At 38.1% G+C, this 23,850-nt stretch overlaps 1 protein-coding gene across 8 annotated transcripts in view; it reads left to right on the forward strand.

Annotated features, from left to right (window-relative positions):
• RANBP6 (RAN binding protein 6) overlaps positions 1-23,850 on the forward strand; it is a 31,761-nt gene that overhangs the window by 2,009 nt on the left and 5,902 nt on the right. For 2 of the 8 annotated variants that reach the window (XM_045563869.1, XM_045563864.1), the window contains exons 1-3: positions 9,218-9,315; positions 9,583-9,826; positions 16,909-17,013. The gene's annotated coding sequence lies outside the window, so the exon portion shown is untranslated. Of the gene's footprint in view, positions 1-9,217; positions 9,316-9,582; positions 9,827-16,908; positions 17,014-22,552; positions 23,074-23,850 lie in introns of those variants that run through there. The other 6 variants (XM_045563867.1, XM_045563868.1, XM_045563863.1 and 3 more) reach the window with 5 other exon arrangements.

Genomic DNA, 23,850 nt, shown 5'->3' on the forward strand with positions numbered 1-23,850 from the left:
AGTACTTTGACTTTTGGCTAACTACAGGGAAGTAGAAAACCTTTCTAAAATAGAGCTTTTTCCCAAATGATGAAAATAATGCAAGTGGGCTGGGCAAGGTGGCCCATGCCTGTATTACTAGCACTCCGGGAGGCCGAAACGAGAGGATCGCTTGAGGTCAGGAGTTCGAGATCAGCCCAAGAAGAGCAAGATCCCGTCTCTACTAAAAATAGAAAAAAATAGCCTGGCATCATGGTGTGTACCTGTAGGCCCAGCTCCTCAGGAGGCTGAGGCAGGAAGATCGCTTGAGCTCAGGAGTTTGAGGTTGCTGTGAGCTACTCAGATGCCACAGCACTCTAGCCCAGGCAACAGAATGAGACTCTGTCTCATAAATAAATACATGCATACATACAAGTGTATTGTAGAAAATTTGGAAAATATAGAAAAGTTGAAAGAAGAAAAAAATCCCAAAGCTTACGAATGACAAGGTATATTCATTTTATTGCATATAATTCCATCCTTATTTCTGTGCCTTTAAAAGTGGTTCTGATCCGAAAGTACATATTTTATATACTGCTTTTTTCAATGACATAAAACATTACATTAAAATTTACTAAAACTGGGTATCTACATGAATTAAAATTAATTTTGACCCACAACTCACACCATTCACAGAAATTAATTCAAGGCAGATCATAGCCCTAATATAAAAGCTAAAACTATGAAGCTGATCTCTAAAAGCTAAACACTAAAGCTAAAACTATAAAGAAGAAAACATAGGAGAATATCTTTGCAATCTAAGCAGATTTCTTAGAACAAAAACAGCACTAACTATAAAAGAAAAAAATGATAGAGTCAACAAAATTAAATTTTTTTGCTCATCAGGAGATTCTCTTAAGAAAATTTAAAAAGAAGCAAAATTTAAAAGATTGAGAGAAAATATTCACAATGTATATATATGACAAAATATTTGTATTCAGAATGCATAAATAATCACTGTAAAATTTAATACTATAATAAAAAGCCAAACAGTCCAGTTTTATCACCTAAATTCACATTAAGCAGGTGGTCCAGTGGTCACAGGTAGCTCTCAGAAGGCAGCTAGATGGATTAGTTTGATATGAAGCAGAATTATCCTTGACAGAGGGTTAGCTACAATCAGGGAAAGGAAACAAGGAGTCAGGGAGACTCTGTGACTGCCCCAAGACATACTAAGCAACTAGAAAATCCAATTTAATATAATCAAAAGGTAGATATACTTTGGCTAAGGGGTTTGTATAGGTCAGCTTTTGCTGCATAACGAACCAACACAAAAGTTCAGTGACATGCAACATGCATCTATTTCTCACATGTCTGAGGTTAGATGGAACAACTCTACTTCAGGCTGTGGTAGCTGGGACAGCTCTATTTCACACTTCTTTGGATCAGCTGGGGTGACTGTGCTCCTGGTGTTTCACTGTAGTGCCCAGGAGGGAGCAGCTACCCTGGAAGCATTCTTCTCACAGTGATGTAAGAGGCACAAGAGAGTAAACTTCACTATGCAAACATATTTCAAGCCCCTCTTTGACCTAAGAAAGTCACACTGGTTGAGCCCAAAGTCACTGGGAGAACCGTCCACCTTCAAAGCAGTAGTTCTCAGCTAGCAGATTATCAGAAGTAAAACTAAAAATATATTAACCTGGCCCTCTCAAATCACTTCAAAATTTTGAGTTCCTGATATTTTTCTCCGTGGCTAGGCTCCCACATAGCATTTGCAAAGAGTAAGAGTGCAGGTCCTGAGTGTATCTAAGTGCTACAGTTCTTTATGCTTGTATAATCACAGCAGCAAAAGCATATATCATTGGAGAGTGTTCACGTTATCACTTCTAAAGCAGTTCTGAAAAGAGAAAACTTCAGAAAATATTCCCAGTAGGTCAATCCCCACACATTGCCCAATCTTGCAATCAATCTAAGTTAAATCACGAAAGAGCTGAGAGTTATGGGTCTCCCTGCAGGCTGGGTATCAGGCTAGAAGTGATAGCCGCTATTGTGAAGTTTAGAAAGAGTTCAGGGAGATACCCATGTAGGGGAGGGGTGGTCAAGTCCTTGATATCTGGTTTTGACCATAAATGATGCTTCTAATGGTCAAGATTTTATATGATAGAACCATGGCTGAAATATTGATGTCATAATACATCTTGTCTTTGATGATTCTTGAGCAATTTCATCTGCCTTAAAAACAAAATTGATCAGAAACAAAAAGGAAAAGAGAACAAAGCTATCTCATACTATTACAAAGCTTTGTTGCGAAGCTGAGACATATTCTGTTAATGCCCTAAAATATCACTTTCATCATGATGTGGGCCATTAAATTATGACATTCAGTTAATACTCTTTATTTCCCTATGGAAATGAGAAAGGGAACGTAAGACACTTGTTGCAAATTTAAGGCTAGAGATTTAAAGTAGAAGTCAGGATATTAAGAAGTGAAAATTCCAGAGTATATTAATACATGTAAGGTGGGATTTGGCTGATGTGTGCCTTTGCTCACTACATTTGCCTTTCAGGGGTATATTGTTAGCTGTTAACAATAGGATCCTCTCTAGGTAGCTTAAGCAAAAAAAAAAAAGGTGGGGGGGATTTGTTAAAGGATAACTGGTAGCTCACAGACTCTCTTGGAAGATCAGAGACCAGACTCTGTGGCCACATAGCCAGAGACAATACCGAGACACACTTTGCGTGGGGCATAGAGGCTTTTTCTGGGTATGTCACTGCCATTGCCATTTAGCACCTAGCTTGGAATAGAGTGCCAGAAGTCCTATCTCTGCCTGTACCAGATCAGTCCTGCTGTCTGTGGCCATCTTGACAACTCCTCACCCTGCCTTTGGGAGAAACCTGAGTCTCATGTGGATGCATATGATTAGTAGAACAGAGGTAACATATTTGCACCCTAGCTTTAAGGGAATCTGACCATGTAAGTTTTCCGGTTTCTACATTGAAAAGTTGGTATGCATAATGTAGGCAATTACTAAAATGAGAGAGAATATTTGATGTTGTGTGGCCACTGATGAGGAATATCCACTACAAGAAGAAAGAATATCAAGCTGAAGGAAAAAAATAGTAACCAGTGCTCCACATCAGAACTAGCACATACAGATAAATCACCGGGCTGCAACGCATGCTGTTACAGATCTGGAAGATGAGATGGCGCAGGATTCCCCTTGCTCCCACTAACCCTCCTGACTCTCTGTCTCCTTGTCAAGACAGCTGGCCACTCCCCAGGGTTCGTGGATGTGGCAAGGGCTCACAATTGCAGCCTGGTCTTTGAGAAGATGACAGTTTTTATTAAGTTATTTCTTCTGTTCCTGTAAAATGATTGCTTCATAGTTTGAGACTTATGTCTTTGGCTAAAGGCTTTGGTCTCATGATGAACTTATTTCCAAAAAGGCTCAATATTCTGTGGCTATTTGTCATTTACACCCAAACATGGATGACTTTAAGATCCTTTCCTGCAAGCTCACCACTTTCTTTAATTATTCTGTTACTTGCAACTGAAAGCATTATAACTGATAGAGTACCACTCTTAAACCATCAATAACTCAATTAAAATTACATCATCTTAAAATAAAGACTTGAGTGGGAGAGTGGGTGCTTGTGCTGTGTCATCCTGAACTTCCAGGAATGGAGAATTTATTTCCCAACCTACCATATGTGCTGCTGCCTGACAGACCTCAGCTGTCATATCTCTTCTTTGAAAGTGCCTTGACTATAGAGATCTGCCTCAACCAAGGTCACACTCCCTTCCCTGGAGGCAGCCCACACAGAATAACTGGTCAACATGAGGACATAAGGGCTGGGCTGACTTTTGCCTGCTCGGGACAATGCTCAATGGCCATGCCAGCATCAGAACTCTTTGCATAGTCAGTCAGGGAGTTTACTGTGATTACACCACAGCTCATCTTCACCCCCTGCCAAATCGTGCCTACTTCCCTTCCACAATTATGGGTCCCAAGGACATCTCCTAATATACTTCCTCATGCCAATTTCCATTTCAGTTTGCTTCCTGGGAAACTGCACTTATGATAAGTGATATGTATTAGTTAGGATTAGGTTCAGCTGCAGGTTATCAACAACCAACACAATAATGGTTTAAATAGCATAGAAACTCATTCCTCCCAAGTCAAAGTCCATATCAGAGATCCAAAGGCAGTATGATACATCATGGTTTGATGCAGAGACAAGTTTCTTTCTGTCTTCTTCTTCTTCTCTGTATAGATTTGACCTCATGGTCCAGGAATGGGCCACATTCAGTATCCAAAATTCTTAACAACACGATGGAGGAAGGGAAACAAGAAACAAGAAGAAGAAACAAAGAGTACATTTGCACTATTTCTTAAAGATTGTCCCATGAGTTGAGGGGCCCAATGGGAAAACTCACTTTCCTGTTAAAACTTCAGGCATTTAATACATCTGCTATTGTTTTAGTTTTCTTGGCCCTGTGATGGTCAGGTCGTCCTTGGACCCACATTGACCTCCTCTTTGAACTCATGCTTCCAAGGACACTCCCCTCCGTGCCTACATATTTTTGCCTGAGTCAAATTCCTGTTTTCTACACTTGCCTACCATTTGCTTTGGTCTCATTATCATGTCCATACTTCAACTCACCACCAACACACTTCAGAAACAATATGTGACCTGCAGCAGTCCTGGTGATTATAATTTGTTCTCTTCTGATCCTCCTGTCATAGGCAAAATCATTGATTTTTAAAAAAAGATTCTAACCAAATTGCTGATTCATCAGCAATTACTTTTCTTGCATAAATCACCCAGCTGCCAGTTTGACCATTTTAAGTTGTTTGAAATAATGAGTTTAAATTTTTAGAATTTGTATCTTTTTATGTTATTTGTGCAAAAGTGGCTTCAAAGTAGGAAATGCTCTCACTGAGAACATATCTTAATTCCCTAATCTTTTCACCCGGAAGTTGACAGAGATGATATTAAAAAGCTATATCAAGTAAAAGCACAGGCACTGACCAGTCAGAATGGATGCCAACCATTCGTAACCTGTAGGGATGCACAAGTATATATTGGTAGCACCTTGGTCCTGGCAATGACCATGTGATGAAACTCTCGGGGTTCTATAGTTGCAGGAGGCAGTATCATGTGACGGTCAAACACAAGATTGAATCACAGTCCTACACTTTACTAACTATGGGGCCTCAAGAACCTTTGCCTGAGCCTCATTTTCCTTGTCTGTAAAATAAGGGTTATAAAATCCTACCTTCAGAGCATTTATTGTGAGCATTGGAGAAAATAATTCCAGTGAAGGATCTGGCATAATGCCTGAAACAGTGCAAAATATCCAAGCTACCTTTCTTATTTAGCAGAGACTTTTGTATTCTTGGGCTTTTTGACAAAATTTTTGTAAACATTATTGAGCAGAACATCCAATGTTACTTATCATAAATTCCTCTTTGAGTTCAGTTTTTGATCATCTGATAAACAAAAATAAGTTTTAAGTGATCTGGGTGTCCGGTAAGCTAAACTTAAAGTTTGGTCATGAACACTATGCTAGTCTTCTTTGGATATAATTGTCGCCTCTTTCCCTGAGGTATTTAAGTTTTTATTTTCATAGTATAGTGGTTTAAAACACAGGCTCTGAAAACTGACTAAGTAGGTTTGTAGCCCAGCTCTTCTAGTTCCTACCTAGGAAAATGGGCCAGTTGCTTCATCTTTCTGAACCTCATTTCCCTCATCTGTCCAATGGATATAATCCAAAGCACCTACCTTGTAGATTCAATGATATACTTTAGAACATTTAAAACAGTACCTGGCAGAAAGAGGAATAATTCAATAAAAATATTAGCTATTATTATTTTATTGTTAACTATCTCAATTTCTTTTGTGAAGTAGAGGCAGTATTAATCATAAACTGCAAATAGACCACTAAAGGAGATTTTCATGAATTTTTTAAATTACACACAGTTCTGATTTTTTAAAGGTCTTTAGCTTCTGTAAAGAAAATGTATTTCTTTAGAGTTATATAAATATGGATTCAAAAGTATTCATATTATACTCAGATGTGTAGAGAACATGAGCAATAATTTCTTTTTTGGTATATAGTTAATCTCGTTCCCTTTGTATGCCCCCACTTGCCAGGTAGTAGGAGGGGGGAAATCACTAAATGTTAGGCCACTCCAATAAACTTAATCTACTGGAATAATTTAAATAGCCCCTGTAGATAAATGCTAAATCTCTTATTAGTCTAATCTCTCAAATTTTCCCCACCTTGCTCTGAATTCTTTCTTTTTTTGTCATCTGGGGTCATAGAGCAAGGGCAATAGCTAGATGTTCTGTGACAGCAGAGGTGAGATAAAGTCCTCAAATCATTGTGATGGCTTCTAGACCGCTGCTTGTTCAACTGATGCTGCAGATTCTTCTAAGAGCCTGCCTTTCCCTTACCCAGCCCAGACCTGAGATGGTCACCTAAGCTGTGCCATTTTCACCACTGCAGACCCTATGGCAGGACCACCTTCCTCATGCTATTTCAGAGACATGCAAGAACTTTCCATCTTTGCCATCTAGCAATCAAGGGCAACTCATGAAAACTTAGCTCAGACCCATACTCTGTGCAATCAGAATGTGCCACAGAGATCTTTGCTGTGGCTGCTCCCAGGTTGGTATAGAAGCTCCTTCCGAAGCCCCATTTGTGGAATGAGGCAAAGCTCTCCACTGTAGATATCCCCATTCTGGCCAAAGCTCAGAGCAGGGAGACCAGGCCAGTTGAACTTTACCCCTTCTCTCTCCTCAATCTGTCTCCCTTCTTCCCCACAATCCCCCAGGGCCATAAGAGGCAACATTCAGGGTTTCCACTTCCTCTAAGTCATATTCTCCTTCTTCTGGCCTCCAGCCTCATGGCTGAACCTTAATGATAGGGTGTGAGAGAAAAAATAATCAGCTTACCAATAAATTAACTTAAATGACTGCATTACTAATTCGGTTATAGGTATCTTTTGGTTTAAATAAAAATGCATTGCATTACCATTAATAAATTGTTTATTTTATTCAAGAAGATAGAGTACTACTCTTGTATTGACAGAGAGTAATTCCTGTTTGTGCTTGTAAAACTAAAATTAGAAATGTCTTCCTTAGTTAGCCTGCAAAAAGTAGAAAATGAGGGGTTTTCTGAATGCTATGAAAGATGAATTTAAAGGTATTATTTTCTCTTGTGTTTAGGACAGAAATGGAGGCATTCATGGGAAAAAAAGCATTTTTATTTAACCTTTTCAAAAACATTAAATTCCATAGACACATTTATAACAACCTGGGAAATTTCTTTTGTCAGTGGACATAAAATAGATTTCTCAAAACAAATATCTTCAAGTGGATCTTAGTTAATTAGTTAATAAATCAGTTAATAAACTAATTAAGTCTTCTTTTTTTAAAGCCATAAGAATTTACAAAGATAATAGAAAATATTATCAGACCTGACTCTGATCACCAAAAATTCAGCCCTTTGACATTATGTGATTTGATATATATGTTAATTTTCTTTTTTTAATGAAAAATTTCAAATGTATACAAAGATATAGAAATTATATAAGGAACCCCCATTTACCCATCATCCCACTTTAACAATTATCACAGTCATCTTGTTTCATCTAGACCACCACACACTTCCTTACTACCACCTTCTCCCTCAGATTCTTTTGAAGGAAATTGTTTCATCTGCATGCTGCTTTTGCTAGTATAACCAGCTCTGTTTTGTGTTCATTCCTTGGGATCTTTGTGCAATTTCCATCATCTGATTATCATTTCCTATTTAAGAGTTGTGTCTTCTACTTTTGAACGTGCCATGAGCATCTCATCACGATTGCACCTGACAGGAATTCAGTGCATTTGAAGTATGATGTCTACAGACAAAACACCAGAATGGAGCTAATGGGAAAAATAAAACTCTGACAACATGAGTAAGAGAAGTGATACCACAGTGAGAAACCTGTGTGTTGAAGAAAATCCACAATCTTGTGTTGAATAAATGTTTAGGGAATTGTTTGGGTCCTCAAAACTTTACATTTTTGTGTTATATACAACCTTAAAGAGTAAAACCATTACCAATCCCATTTCATATACTAGACCATGATATCCTAGTTAGTGGATTTGCATCTGATCAGCTAGGCATTGCTAATTGTCACTTAAGACTATTGTAAACTTTCCGTGGCCACATCACCACTTTTGTTTCCTAAGCTTCTCTGTAGTAACTTGTATTCTTGTTCAACCAGCTGGACTTACTTTTCCTTACTTTTAAAGCAATAGCACCACCCTATGGCAGGATTTAAAATGTTTCCCCACACTGGCGCATACAATTTCCATTTTACAGCGTTAACATGCCACGTAACTCTAGTGAACTTTTGGACCACTTCTCTGATTGATGTTTTTAAATATACAATATACAAAAAAATGGAATTACAAAGGAAACCGATTATGTGGAAATACTGTTGTAGCCAGGTGTCCATGAACTCCGGTTAGGAAGCCACAGTGAGACTGGGAACAGGAAATCACAGAAGCGACTCATCTCCGTTGTTGTAATTAGGATCGTTATTCTAGTTGAGTTTGCAGATGAACCTTCAGGAATTACACAAAGGTTTTGGCTTCATCTCTGTGAATATGTACATGCTTTGTAAGAAAGGAGAGGTTATTAGAGACAGAGGGAGACTTTTATGGCATAAAAACAGTCTACACTGTGAAAAAATGCAGGGTTTTGTTATCTATCTAGGTCCTTTAAATACTTAAAATTTGGATACTGTTGCCACGAAGAAAGGATAGATTCCACAGTGTACGCCTGAAAGGGTAGCCTCGGGGCATAAGGGCACCCAGCACGCTTTCACCAGGCCTACAAAGGGAGGCAATTAAGGTGTTTATTCAGGCCTGCTGGGTCAATTGGGCTCCTGACTTCTCAGAATTGAGCTCCCGCTGAGGCTATGAAGTAGCTCCGGGCGCCACTAGAGGGCGCCGCGAGGACTCTGTTGCCAGCAGGTGAGCGGCGCGGTTGGATTGCGGCCCCCTGCAATGGGGACTCAAGGCAGAGGCGGGGTTGCGGGAAGGAAGATGATTAACATTGCAGATTTTAGGTTCCATAACTAACTAGCAATACGAGAGGCTTGCCAAACATTCCAGGCTCTCCCATCTACTGAGCACGTGGTAGGAGTACGTTTCCCGGCTCCCTCGCGGTGGGTGGGGCCGCACGGTTGGCCCTGGCCAGCGAGCTGCCAGCAGGAGCCACCCGCGCCTCTTCTGCGCCAAGCATGTCGTGGGCAACGCCAGACCCCCCGGGTTCGCCGTCTCTTCGACATAGGGGTCAGCAGCGTCCCAGAGGGTAGCTTCAGCCCGGGTCCCTGAGTAACTACGGCGAGCGGAGTCCCGCTGCTGGCCCGCCGCGACGCGTGGGCTGGTTGAGAAATACAGCTCATCTTAAACCACAGCTGCGTGGTGATTGTATCTTACTGCAGCAAAGCTTAACCAAGCTTGGCTATCACAGCCAGGTGCTCAAACAAGTGCTTTGAGTATTTTCATGTTCAGTCCTCTCAACAGATTTATGCCTTTTTTTTTTTTTCATTTTTCCAGATGAGGAGATTGAGACTTAGAGAGTCTAAGGATTTAGCCAAGGTCAGGCAGCAGGGTAAGTCCTTTTACTCTGTATCATGCCCCTTAATTGCTATGTTACACTATCTACCAAGACCTGTTAGAATCTGTATTACATGTTTCCAAGAAAGGAAGGAGAAATGCACGGAACCAGGAAGGCAAGAGGGAAGATTGCTGAAGTCAGCCTCTAGCCTATGGATCCTGAGTCACCGTCAACATTTAGCAGGTAAGAGTTCTGCTAATCTCTCCTATTTTGAACTGGATTTCTCTTCTTTTCTCACAAACTCGCCCCTAGTTTTTCCAAGTCTTCTACCTGCATCCCTTGTCTCCGGTCCCAGTCATCTCACTCCTCTCACTGCCTCCCAGATCATCTTTTAAGTTAATAGTTCTTAGCTCCTCATCAGGACTACCTGGGGAGTTTTCAAACATGCATGCATAATTCATGCATGGCCTGAGCAAGCATATTTTTTCATATTTGGCTACAACCAAGGACCATAATATGGGAGACTATGATTTTCATGTTTGTATACTATGAGGCCCCAGTTTACATTTTCTCATTTATCATTCACACAACTCTCCCCCACAAGTCAGTTGCTCTAGAGAGATTATTATCCCTTGAATAAAACATTAATAATATTTTTCTGCCCCCATGCCTCTGATCCAATTGTTACTGTAACCTAAAATTTCTTCCTCCTCCCCATAGGTAAAAATCTACCATCTTTCAAGTGCTACCTTCTTCATTTATTCTCCCATTGCCCCCAAGTCAGAATAAAGACTTGATTCCTTGGACTCTTCTAGTATTTAACTTGCATCTCTACCATACTTTTTTTTAGTTTTTAGAGACAGGTTCTCACTATGTTGCCCAGGCTGGCCTTGAACTCCTGGGCTCAGGCTATCTTCCCACCTCAGCCTCCCAAGTAGCTAGGACAACAGGCATGTAACCCCACACCTGGCTTTTCTATCATACTTTTGATTATTCTATCTTTATTATTAATACATTTATTTTTACATGTCTGTCTCCCCCACTAACCTGTCAACTCCTAAAAGGAGGGGTCCGGTGGTTTTTTGTTTTTTTTTAAAGAAGGATTGGATTTATTTTTAATAAGAAAGGCTGAATTGGAAGCCTGCATTTTCCCCTACACTCCTCAGCTGGCCTTATTTCAGATATAAGAGTACAAAGATTCCAGGTAAGCTGCTTTCATGATGTAAAAGCAAGACTAATATAAATAAACCAGTTTAAATTCACTGAGAGCCAGAAGAGGTCACATAGCTGGGGCATCTAGTCTGAGCATGTTTTCAGACTCCAGAAATGTCCAGTGTTATTTTATCTTGTTATCCCACAAAGCACCTCTCACAATGCTTGCTATCTATTAAGTGGCCTATATACTTTAAAATACAATTTAATTTGATGAATTTAATATTTATTCACTCATTCCACAAATATGTATTGAGTACTTAAAATGACCCAGGCACCAGAGATACAAACAGACAAAAATCTCTACCTTCATGAAGCCTACATTCTAGTGGGGAGACAAACAAGAAACAGGATGAATAAGTTATGTGTGTAGTATGTTGGAAGTGCTAAAGAGAAACAGAAAGCAGAGATGCTAGATAAGTATCAATTTAAGTGATTAGTATGTACATTAAAGTATGAGAAGCTGTGCTCTAAATGGAGCAACATTCCTTATAGGGATTCTTTACAGAATAATGAATGCAGGTGTATGTCAGACCCCAGACCAGCTCTTTTGGGAATCAGAGCCCTGGTCAGTTTCTTGGAGATTCAGAGGCAAATGCTTACATTACACAGGTACAAACTCACAGTGGAATCATTGTACTTCCTAAGAATTTTTCCTCATATTCTTTAGACAAATGTATGTATATATGTGTGTGTGTGTGTGTGTGTGTGTGTGTGTGTGTGTGTGTGTGTGTGTCTGTGTCTGTGTGTCTGTGCTTACATGTATTGATGTGTGATTAGAGGAAGGGAACTAACCTTGGTTTTTTTTAGCACCTTGCTGTGGTTAGGATGTAGTTTGTCCTATCCAAAACTCACGTTGAAATTTGGTCCCTAATGTAATGGTGTTTAGAGGTGGTGGGACCCTTATGAGGTGTCAGAGTTAAGGAGCCTTCACCCTCATGAAGAGATTAATGCTATTCTCACAGGAGTGAGTTAGTTCTTGTAGGAGGGGATTAGTTATTGAGTTATCGCAAGAGTGGGTTACTGTGAAAACGAGTTTGGCTTCCTCAGCTCTCGCTTGCTTCCTCTCTTGCCAAGTGATCCCTTGTTTTGTGGCCATGTTGTTGAGAAGCACAAGGCCCTTGCCAGATGTGGCCACTTGATCTTAGACTTTCCAGCCTCCAGAACCATGAGCCAAAATAAATCTCTTTTCTTTGTAAATTACCCAGTCTCAGATATTCTGATACCACAATGGAAAATGAACTAAGACATGCCTATTATGTTAGGCATTGTGCCACTATACAGGAATAAACCTTAGACCACAAATAAGGACATATCAGAAAGATTACATTTGCATTTAATCAAATTAAATTGGTTTATACTCCAAAAATGCATGTATTAATTTTTAATCAGGAGAAAGATAAATTTTTAAAAGTCTCTGTGCCCCATATTGGTTAGTCCAGGGGTCGGGAACCTGCAGCCTTAGGGCCACATGTGACCTTTTATATCCTTAAATGCAGCCTTGTGACTGAATCCAAATTTTACAGAACAAACACTTTTATTTTTATTAATACATTTTTGTTTGTCTTTTATATTTTTATTTTATTTTAAAAATGAACATATCTAAAATACCAAAGAATAAAATGAGTTTCAATGAAATAATCCTCCCAGATTGACCAGCATAATTATAATATTAGTAAGCCATGAGGGCTAAATTGATGGCTACTATGCTCATGATTTAGTTCTAACTTCCCCCACCTGACTGGCACCACTACTGCACTAGACTGGTTGTCAAGAGTTTATGGGGGTGGAGTGTGCCAGTCTGTTATCAGCTTTTGACAATGGTGTGCTGTACTTCTGTTTGAAGTGGAATTTGTGGATAGTTTCACAGCTTGACAGTATTTTTTATTTCTGTCTGCTTAACGGCCCATCATGTCAAAGACGACCAAGAGAATGGTTAAGGAGGAAAACTTAAAACATCTTAAAGAAGATGTTTTAATGAGGATTGGGAATTGCAATGTTATCTTGTTACTGCTAAAGATAAGATGATTTGCTTGCTTTGTGATACTGCAATATCAACATTGAAGAAATTCAATGATCATCAGCATTAAAACACTCATAAAAACCACAAACATTTTAAATTAGAAGGAGAGGCACGAAAGGTTGTATTGCAGAAATTAAAAGATAAAAGCAAAGACAATTCTTTCAAGCCTCAATAAGGCCTGCAAACAATGCCACTGAAGCAACTTATGAAGTAGTTTATATACTGGGGGGGGGAAGGGAAGCCATCAATAATGTAGAAATTGTAAAATAATGCATTGTTGAAGTTGTAGGGATGCTTAGACCCCAATAATGTTTCAAAGTACAAACAACTGCCTCTTTCAAGAAGAACCATAACTGATCAGCAGCATGAGTTAGCCTTCAACTTAACAGAGCAACTTCATGCAATACTTCAAAAGGAAAATATATATTATTCAATCACTTTGGATGAATCAACTGATACTGACTCAGCACAGGTTTTATACTTCATTTAGGTCATAACAGAAGATTTTCTTTGTTACAAAGAGTTAATCACTTTGGACACTCTTGAGAACAGAACATGGGGAATAGATGCCTTCAACAGCTTTCAAGATAAATGTTGTGGAGTTGGGCTGAATTTGGTACATTTAGTGAGTGTATGTACAGATAATGCACCTTCCATGACAGGAAAACATGAAGGGTTTATTGCACAGAATTTTAAAAAAGTATTAACTGATCCAGATGCTCTCATTTCTTTTCATTGTATCTTGCATCAGCAAAATCTCTGAGGAGCAGGACCCAAGGTGGGGAAGATACAGAACCAGAAACCATTGCTTTTCATCACACTCCCTGCTGTACTTTTTGAGTTTTAACGTGTTTGGTATTACTTTAATTTTAAAAACTCGAAAGTATTATTAAAGAATGGCTAGACTGCAGGGGTTCTAAGAATCACCTAGGGTGCTTGTTGAAAATTGAGATTCACCAAATTTGTTCAGTAGCTCAGGGTGGAAGATAGGAATTTGCATTTTAACAGATGTTCTAGGTGATCCTGTTGCAGGTGGTCAGGGGGCCACATTTTGAACTGTAATGTTCTAAGTTTCTCTATTACCTACAATGGTTTGATTTTCAACATAAGCATCTTAAAAATTCATTTTTAAAGAAACCCTTTAAAATGAATTTTGAAATTCATTCTAAGATTCTTTATTTATAAAAACACCCTTTATACTTAATTTTCATTGACTTTATATTTTAAATTTTATTAAATGCTTTTTGCCATCTATTGCTATGCTCATATGATTCTTACTAGTTTTCCTGATAAGGTAATAAGTTGCATTATTACCTTTGTATAATACCAACCTTAGATTATAGATAACAAACCTGATTAGCAAACATGTTAACATAAATTACCATACTGTGATAATATTTCTATATTCTAAAATCTGTTTTTGTTATACTACCTTTCTAACCCTTGGCTTTATAAATTTCTGTTTTTCTAGTTTGAAAATTATTAAATCTATTAGTTCTTGTCAGGAACCTGGCAGGAAACAGAAAGCATATTTAGAAAGTGTTACTGAAGAGAGTATACTAAAGGGATTATTTACAGAAATGTAAGAAAACTTAAGAGGACCTAATAAGGCACGAGATCTAGCAACAATTATACACTTTTACTACCTTTAGGCCTAAAGGGAATATGTTAGAGAATGAGCCTAGACAGAGTTTGTAGCATGAAAGAGGGGCCACTTATAAGAAATATAACTGTAGAATGCAGCCGGTACCGGAACTGCAGCAAGGCAGGAGCGAACAGGGTGGAGACATGGGAAATAAATACCCTGGCCCCTCTTCCCAGTCTCTTGCTGATGCCTCTCTTTGGCCAATCCAACCAGAAGCCTGAGAGAAAGGGAGACTGAATGATGCCATCTATGTATGTCAAGAGGTACGGGAATGATGGAGAACAAGGAGCATATAATGATATTCACGGTCTCTTACATTTGTGCATGTCTTCTGAGCAAAGAAATTCTGGACTATCCTTTTAAGGATGTTTGAGTAGTGACCGACCTTGGAAGATAGAGATGATGTCTCCCTCTGGAGCAAAGGGCAGGCATGGTTACCAACCAGAATAAAACGATAATGTCTCCCTTTGGAGCAAAAGCAGTCAGGCTTACTGCCCTAAGATTCCTGTACTCTTAAGTTCAGCATTTCTCTCCTGTAACACAAGCCACAGTGCATGCAGCTGTCATTCTCTTCGCATCATCCTGTGGGAACAGTGGGTTGGGAACTGGTGAAAAAGAAATGCTGATACTCTGACTACTGTTATTGCTGTAATAAACTAAATTTTTAAATCTGTTACAGGAGTCTCATCTTTTACCACCATCCATGAAACTATGGAAGGCTAGCTTGTTCACACTGAAGTAGGGTAAAATCTCAGATCCTTCAAAACTCGTGACAACACAAAAAAAAGAGAAAGCCAAACAAAATTTAACAAAACCATATTTGTAGCATTGGAGGTGGGTATTACACCAACTCCTTACTCTGAAAATTGGTAATTAAAGAGAAAGAATTAAGCAACCCTTCACTGTGGCCAAGTAGCCTTAGATAATAAGAGAGAGAATTCCTTTTTACAGAAGAATGCCAGATTATAAATATAGGAAGAATTATGGAATTAGAAAAATAATCACCTTTTTTTCCAAATCTTAATGAAATAATTCAGGCAAGGACAATCTGCAGTTTGTCGAAGTACCACCCCAAAGATAAATTACTGGTCTAGGAGAAAAACAAGGAGAAAAACAAAATGGAGCAGACCAGGCAGTCAACACTTAAAGCTTAGCAACAGTAATCGTAGGACAACCAAACATTATGTACATCTTGATATAATGCACATAAAGTACATAGACTTACTTATAAAGGATTCTTGTCAAAAATGTTTAACTTAAATCTAATTTAACCATTATTGTTAATGTCTTTTTAGAAGCTATGTTTTTTCCAACACTTAAAAATTGATTGAAATTTAGAATAATCAACTGTCTTCCTTTGCCCGGGAATGTCCCAGGGCTAAAAGTCCTCCATTTCAAGAAACCCTGGTCCTAGGGAAATCAGGATGGGTGGTCACTCTACAGTAAATTTAACTTGTTACACTCATTACAATTCTAATGTATAAGATCTTCATAAATCTTTTAAAAGTATATACACAATAATAACTCAAACATACAATGATACAATGACTGCAAAACAGATCAGCACACTAATGGCAGTTTCGTACTCACAAGAGTTCTAATTTGGTGGCTAAATAATTTATTTTTTATTATCCCATTTTTAGTACTTCTTCCTGGAGATGTACTTTTCTCACCTTACCTAGAAAGTAAAGGTTATTTCTTACATTTGCTGAAGATGCAAATAAAAATGTTTCAGCATCTTCCAAGAAGCTCCTCCCAGTGTACTACCCAATTGGACATGTCCTTTTTATAATGTTTTATTTTGTCTATTACACAAGAAAATGTCCAAAACATTAGTTCTAAACAAATATATTTTCACTTTTGCAGCGTTAATATTATTGTTATAAAAAAGATACTTTTCTGAGTGTTTTTCTTTATAATACAGTTTAATATGTCTGTGAGAATTTTTTTCTATGTCTTTTTAAATTAAATTTATAGCTAATATAATTTATAATTGATTTCTTGGAGTGGAGCCCAATCCGACCTTATTCTCTACCATCCCTGTCCCTGGGCCTTGCTTCTACTGGGCTCTCTCAGCTCTGGGAATAGGACCCAAACATTCTCATTTTAGGAGAACAAAATGAACATCAAATGTCTGGATGGTTGATATCCTCTATCACTATTATAATTTTCCTCTGTCAGTTATTTAATCTATATTTTAATAATTTCTAAAAACCTTTCCCTACCCTCCTTTGTTATGAGAATTAAATCAATTAATACCTGCAAATACTATATAAATATTCCCAACTAGCTGGAGAAGAATCCAGTTGAGTATTCTGGTAGTGAGTTTTCTGTTCTCTCCAATTTATTGTATTTATATTCAACTTTGGATATTCTGAATTATTGCCATCCAATCCTTAAAGAGGATAATAGTGTTTTACTACTGTGTTTCTTATACATCTACAGGTAAGAGGTAATATGCTGGGAAATACACAAAACCACAGGTTCAACATGGCTGTTCTTCCTGGCTTGATCTGAGGAGTTCCAGACAAGACTGCAAACTTTATGAAGGTAGGCATTCTATCTGTCTTATTCAGCATTGTATCCCCCATGCCCCAGCATGGTACCAGGTAGGTATGCAATGAATACTGGCTGAATAAGTGAATGAAGTGGAAGGTGTAGAGAGAAAAAACTTCATATAAAAAAATTGAAAATATTAGCAATTAGAACATCATATTACATTTACTTTAAAGCCAAAATTAGAACCCTTAAAGTAAATGAGATCATAACAAAAAAAGACATTATTAGAATAAATGAATCAGCAAGCAGTGGATCTTTTTACTAGACATTTTTCCAAAGTCACATTTTCCAAAGCAGGTTTAGAGGGTGCAGATTTTATGTCTCTTATGTCTCTTTTATTCCATAATAATCCTCTTTCTCTTTTTGGATGAGAAACTAGGTCATTTCCAAAAAGAAGTAAAATGATGGAAACTATAACTACTTGGGATCAAGATTTACTATAAAGTTACAGAAATCAAGACAGTGTGGTAATGAAGTAAGAATGGACACATAGATTAATGAAACAGAAGTTTCATAAATAGGACTCTCTCTACACACACACACATACACACACACACACACACACACACATATGGTCAATTGATAGTCAACAAAGGTATCAAAGTAATTCAGTAAGGGAAAAGTGGAATAACCATAAATGCATATGCAAAAGGAAATGAATCTTAATTCATACCTCATACCTATGCAAAAATCAACTTGAAATAGATCATGGCTCTAAATGTAAAACATAAAACTATAAAACTTATAGAAGAAAAATTGGAGAAAATCTTTGTGGCCTTGAGTTGGGTAAAGATTTTGTAAATAGGCCATAAAAGCACAAACCTTAAAATTAAAAAAAAAATTATAACTTGAACTTCTTCAAAATTAAAATCTTTTATCTTCAAAAGACACAGTTCAGAAAAAAAGGAGAAAAATATTTGAAAACATATATGAAAAAGAACTTATTTCCAGTATATGTAAAGAACTCTTAAAATGTAATACTAAGAGGACAAAAACTAGGTTTTTCAAAGTGGGCCAAAGATTTGCATAAACACTTCACCAAAGAATTTATACAAATGGCAAATAAGCACTTGAAAAAGTGCTCAACACCATTAGTCCTTTGAGAAATGCAAACTAAAACCATAATCAGATATTACAACATAATCACTAGAATTACTAAAATCTAAAATACTGACAATACTAAGTGTTGTCAAGGATGTGGAGCAACTGGCACTCCTATAAATTGCTGTTATAAATGAAAAATGGTACAACTAATTTGAGAAGCACTTGGCAGTTTCTTATAAATCTATACTTAATATATGACCAAGCCATTCTACTCGTGAGTATTTATCAAGATAAATGAAAACATATTTTCACACAAAAATTTATATTCACATATTCATAGGAACTTTATTCATAATAGCCTAAAACTGGAAACAACCCAAATGTCTATCAATTGATGAATATATAAACAAATTTTAATATGTTTATATGATGAAATACCAGTATATTCATGGTATATGAATATAGAGGAACAAACATACACTAATGTGGATAAATGTCAAAGCATTGTGCTGAGTGAAGGAAGCCAGATACAAAAAGCCACATGCTGAATGATTCTATTTATACGGAATTCTAGAAAAGACAAGGCTATAGCAATAGAAATCAGATCAGTAGTTGCCCAAAACCAGGATGGGAAAGACGATTGTCTACAGAGAGACCCAAGGGAACTTTTTGAGGTAATAAAAATAGTCTAGGCCAGGCATGGTGGCTTACGCCTATAATCCTAGAACTTTGGGAGGCCAAGGTCAGAGGATCACCTGAGGCCAGGAGTTCAAGACCAGTCTGAGCAACATAGTGAAAACCTTGTCCCTACAATAAATAGAAAAGTTAGCTGGGTGGTGTGTACTTGTTGTCCCAGCTACTCAGACTGAGACAGAAGGATCACTTGAGCCCAGGAGTGTGAGGTTGCAGAAAGCTATGATCATGCCACTGCCCTCACGTCTGGGCAACAAAGCAAGACCCTGTCTCCAAAAAAAAAAACAAAGATGTATATGATTACTTGACTATTAAAATTCATCTAGTTATTCACTTGAAATCAGTGAATTGTATTGCACATAAATTATATCTCAATAAATCTGATTAAAATAAAAATATTTCATAGGTGGTGCTGTATATTTCCTATTGCATCACTTAATGGTATATAAGTCAAGGTCCAGTCAGAAAAACAGAAACCACACTATGTACTTCAAGAGAGTTAGTTTTTTTTTTTTTTTTTTTTGGAGACAGAGTCTTGCTCTGTTCCCTGGGCTAGAGTGCTGTGGCATCAGCCTAGCTCACAGCAACCTCAAACTCCTGAGCTTAAGCAATCCTCCTGCCTCAGCCTCCCATGTAGCTGGGACTACAGGCATGTGCCACCATGCCCGGCTAATTTTTTCTATATATTTTTAGTTGTCCAGCTAATTTCTTTCTATTTTTTTAGTAGAGAGGGGGCCTCGCTTTTGCTCAGGCTGGTCTCAAACTCCTGACCTTGAGTGATCCTCCCGCCTCGGCCTCCCAGAGTGCTAGGATTACAGGCATGAGCCACCATGCCCAGCCCAAAAGATTTAATTTAGTGGATTGGTTACACAGGTGTGAGAGAGCTAAAAGAGTAAATAGCACTGATGTAAAATATAATTAAATTAAAATGATAACTGCAGGACCGTTCCCACCCCTAAAGCTGAGGAAACAAGATGGAACTGGTGCTTCTGAGCTCAGTGGAAGGGCTCCTGAGAACTATGAGTGAAACTACTGAGGAAGCGGTGCCCTCAGGTTACTGCTGGTACCTCTGCAGACATGGGGTGTGGTTGGTTTTTTTAGAGTCCTGCAAGAGTCAGGAAACTGCTGCTGCCAGGAAAAAAAGGCCATTGCCTGTGGCCTTCTGATTTCAAGATTCTTCTTTTTTAAGTACCAAAGGAGGCAAGAAAAGCTTCATCTTTCTCTGCTGCAACCCTTTAAATGAAAGGATTTGTTCCGCAAAATTTGGGTTCAGTCAAAAGGCTGCACTTAAGGCCACATTTCGCTTTAAGGCCACAGGTTCCCCACCCCTTAATTTCTCAATGTTCCATCTATTAATGATAGTTTAACATCCATTGGTGACTGTTACCTATACTTATTATTTCATTAGGGGTTACAACACAGCAATTTTCTGATTTAGCATTCTTTATGAATTTATTAGCTGGAATTCTATGAAGAACATTCTCTTGTGAAATATTTGGCTATGCTCAAATACATTTTGTACAGGAAAGGCAGCATAAATCTTCATTATTTCTCTTTATCAATTTTCAGAGTTGGTGACCTAGCAATCTCCAATCAGTTAATGACTTTTTTGATATTAGAAATTTATCACTTTTTGTTTTACATATTTGATGTTTTTTAATCCATTGCAAGCATTATTCTTTTTGATATTCAGATTATCCCATCTTAGGCCAATGGGAGCCTTCATGGTATTTCTGTTTTCTGAATTTTTTTTTTGTTCCCGATTATTCTTTTTAAAAATGTCAGGTATGTCCAATTTAATTCTATCCCTCTCTTTGGACTCTAAATCTCCCAGATCTTGGAAGAAATTTGCAACTTATCTTGAACTTTCCCCACTTGGTAAACTGCTAATAAACACCTGGATTGTTTGGTATTGAGCCACCTCGTGGAAACATTCCTGAGATGGCCTCTCACCAGTGCAAACAAAGCCAATTTTAATTTAAAAATTTAATAAACTTGTTCAGCTCTAACCAAATCTGCAAGTCCAGTCTTGAATCTTGGGCATTATGCATGCTCCTTAGAGGGCAAAAAAAAAAAGGAAGTAATAATGCAAGCAAGCATAAATATTAATAGAAAAGAACTATGCAATCGAAAAATGAAGCATCTTAAGACTTTAATTCAGTTTATGTTTTTCTAAAGCAAAAGAACATAAATAATTTTCCTAAAATGTATCCTATTTAGCTCCTACTGTTGAGATGATGACTATCATTATAGCATGTGGGAGCAACTAGAGAACAAAATATAGATCCTGGCACCCACCTTTCTGGGGAAGCCTCTTTTCCCTCCAGAAGAGTTAGCAGTCTTTTGATCTGCATTGACAGTTCTTTATTTATATAAAGGTAATAAATAGGTAAATAGCAGCACCTCCAATCAGATACCCAGGCCAGAACATGAGGATGTTTTCTAGGCTTCTCTTTGCCCCAAGTGCTACTACTACTACTTCTTAAAACCTCTCCAACCCATGCCCACTTTTCTTTCCTTCTACCATTGCTACGGTTTAGATTTTCAGCTAAACTGGACTAGGTTATTGGCCTCCTAAATGCCTCCAGTCTTCACACTTCAGTTTTTATCCTATCAAAGTAACCTTTCTAAAAATAGATCATTTCACACCCCTTGATTAAAATCCTTAAATAGCTCCTTGTTACCCTTAGAAGAAAATTCAAATTTCTTAATATGGAATGTGATACCCTTCATGATCTAGTCTCTCTATTTAACTTTCTATTTTTCTCCTTCCTGCCTCCTGTGTCATCCCCAGGCCCCCTCAAGCCCCATACCCAATGCTCCAGCAATACTGAAACACTAGCACAACTCTCATCACAGAGTGCTCAAAGGCCTCTCTACATTGGAACAAGCTATTACTTCTACTTAGAACAACCTTCTTCTTTTTCTTCAAAAGGTTAATGACTTCAAAAGTCACCTCTGATATCACCTCCTCTGGGAAGCTTTACCTGATCTCCTCCACACCCAGAGTAGATTAGTTGCCTTCACAATCCCATGTGGTTCTGTGGCAGATTTACCATTACCACAGTGATCACCACACTATGTGACATTTATTAATACTGTGACATTAATACTACCTCTCACGAGCACCCTCATGTATTTAATCTTTATCCCCAGCACTTTGCTTGAGTATACCCTCAATGAATGTTCGCTGAGAGAATAAATGAACAATTGCATAATCTTAACCTAGCATTTTTCAAACATTTTTTTCAAAGTGGTCGTACCAATTTAACTATACTCCCAACGAAAACATAACCAAGTCCCCTGTTGTTCCACATCCTCGGCAACCCTTGGCATTGTCAGACTTTTAAATTTAAAACATTGTGATGGGTCTGTGGTGGTATCTCCTTGAGGTTCTTAGTATTTCTTTAATATGGTAATGGTGCAATGCTAAGAGAAAATTTTTTTTCTCTTTTTTTTTTTTTCACTATGAATCTACTCTAAGAGGAGAGAAACCTTTTTCTTACATATGCTTATTAACATTTCCTGAAACAACAAATGCAAAGACCCTGCAATGAGAATTTTTTTTAACGATTAATAGAAGATTTATTTAAGTAAGAATACATACAGCCATCATTGCCAGATTTAATATGAAATGTTAAATGTTCGATCCAATTTTCCTTCCCGGATAAGTTTTACTTTCCTACACCTGCCAGTTTTGAAAACATAATACCAGAAAAAGAGGAGCCCAATTCCACAGAGCTCCTGAGAGAGAGGTCTTGGGACGCTGGGATAGACATTTGCTGATCTTGCATAGGTCCAACGAATCGAGGCAGGATCTTCGACGAGCCCTCGGCGGCTGGGGTCGTTGTACTGAAGCAGGCACTCCCGTTTAAGCCGGGCCGTTATGGCCAACCGCTCGCCTTGCGCCTGCCGCGTTTCCGGAGGTACGCCATGTTCGGCTAGGTCGAGGGTCGTGGACAGAGCGGCCAGGCGCCACGGAGTACACTGTTCGCAACCACATCCCGGCAAACCAGCGCACAACTGCGCCTGCGCGGCTCTGAGGCCCTCCCTCTTTATTCTGCCCTTTAGCTTCAGGAAGTGCGCCTGCCTGCAGTGACAATTTTTAAAGGGACAGTAAGAAAACTAGTGACTACAGAAGCGTAGTCAAGGTCTTGGAATCAGAACCAGAAGTGATCTCATCAGTGGTTCTCAAATTTTGGTATTTATGTAAAAACCCAACGTGCTTGTTAAAATTGTACATTCTTGGGTTGCAGCCACCAGAAATTCTGGTTCAGTAGTTTGGAGCTTCGGCCCTAACATCTATATTTTAGAGTAAGTATCCCAAGTGATTCTGATGCAGTTGGTTTTTCAGTCCACAGAATAAGAAGTGCCGCTTAGAGAATAGCGATTCATACTGCTTTGTCTATCATCTGGCTAATGTTTGTCTGTCTATTCGTGTACTTTGTCTATCATCTGTCTGATGTTAAAGCTATGATTTTCTACTTGTCTAATATGCAGCAGCATTTTTGAAGGTTAAAATTAGGCTTGTTTGGAAAAGTTTAAGTCAGACTGCAATAAGTGAAGGCCTCTGATTATGTTGGCAAACCAAGAGTAGCTATGGGGAAGTAGTATGGTGAAAAGAGCATCAGTGTCACTTTCAGAAGAGCTGGAATTGAGACTCTAATGTGTCATCTTAGGCAACTCCTAAGTAAATTAGTATTAGTATTATACCTATCCTACCAACTTCACAACCCTGTATAAGGATCAAAATGAGAATGTGGCAAAGTGCTAATACAGAAGTAAAACCTAATCATTATAAAAGAAATGGTAGTTGTTTTTGATTGACACAGCTGACTGATTTAAAGAAACAATATTTAGCCTCAGGGACATCTGCTTCTTGGAATAAACTTGGCGGCTTCCTACTAAAGGGTAGTTAAGATTCTAATAACTGAAACCCCTTCATGTTACAGTTTAGGTAAAATGCAAGGAAAATCTTGAGTGACTTGACCTAGGATACAAAATTAATTTAGAGATAAGACTAGAATTCAAGTCTTCTGATTAGTCCAGGTTACTTTTCACCATATTTTATCCAATAGTCTATCCACAGGT

This window comes from Lemur catta, chromosome 10, assembly GCF_020740605.2.
Source record: "Lemur catta isolate mLemCat1 chromosome 10, mLemCat1.pri, whole genome shotgun sequence".
NCBI lineage: Eukaryota > Metazoa > Chordata > Mammalia > Primates > Lemuridae > Lemur > Lemur catta.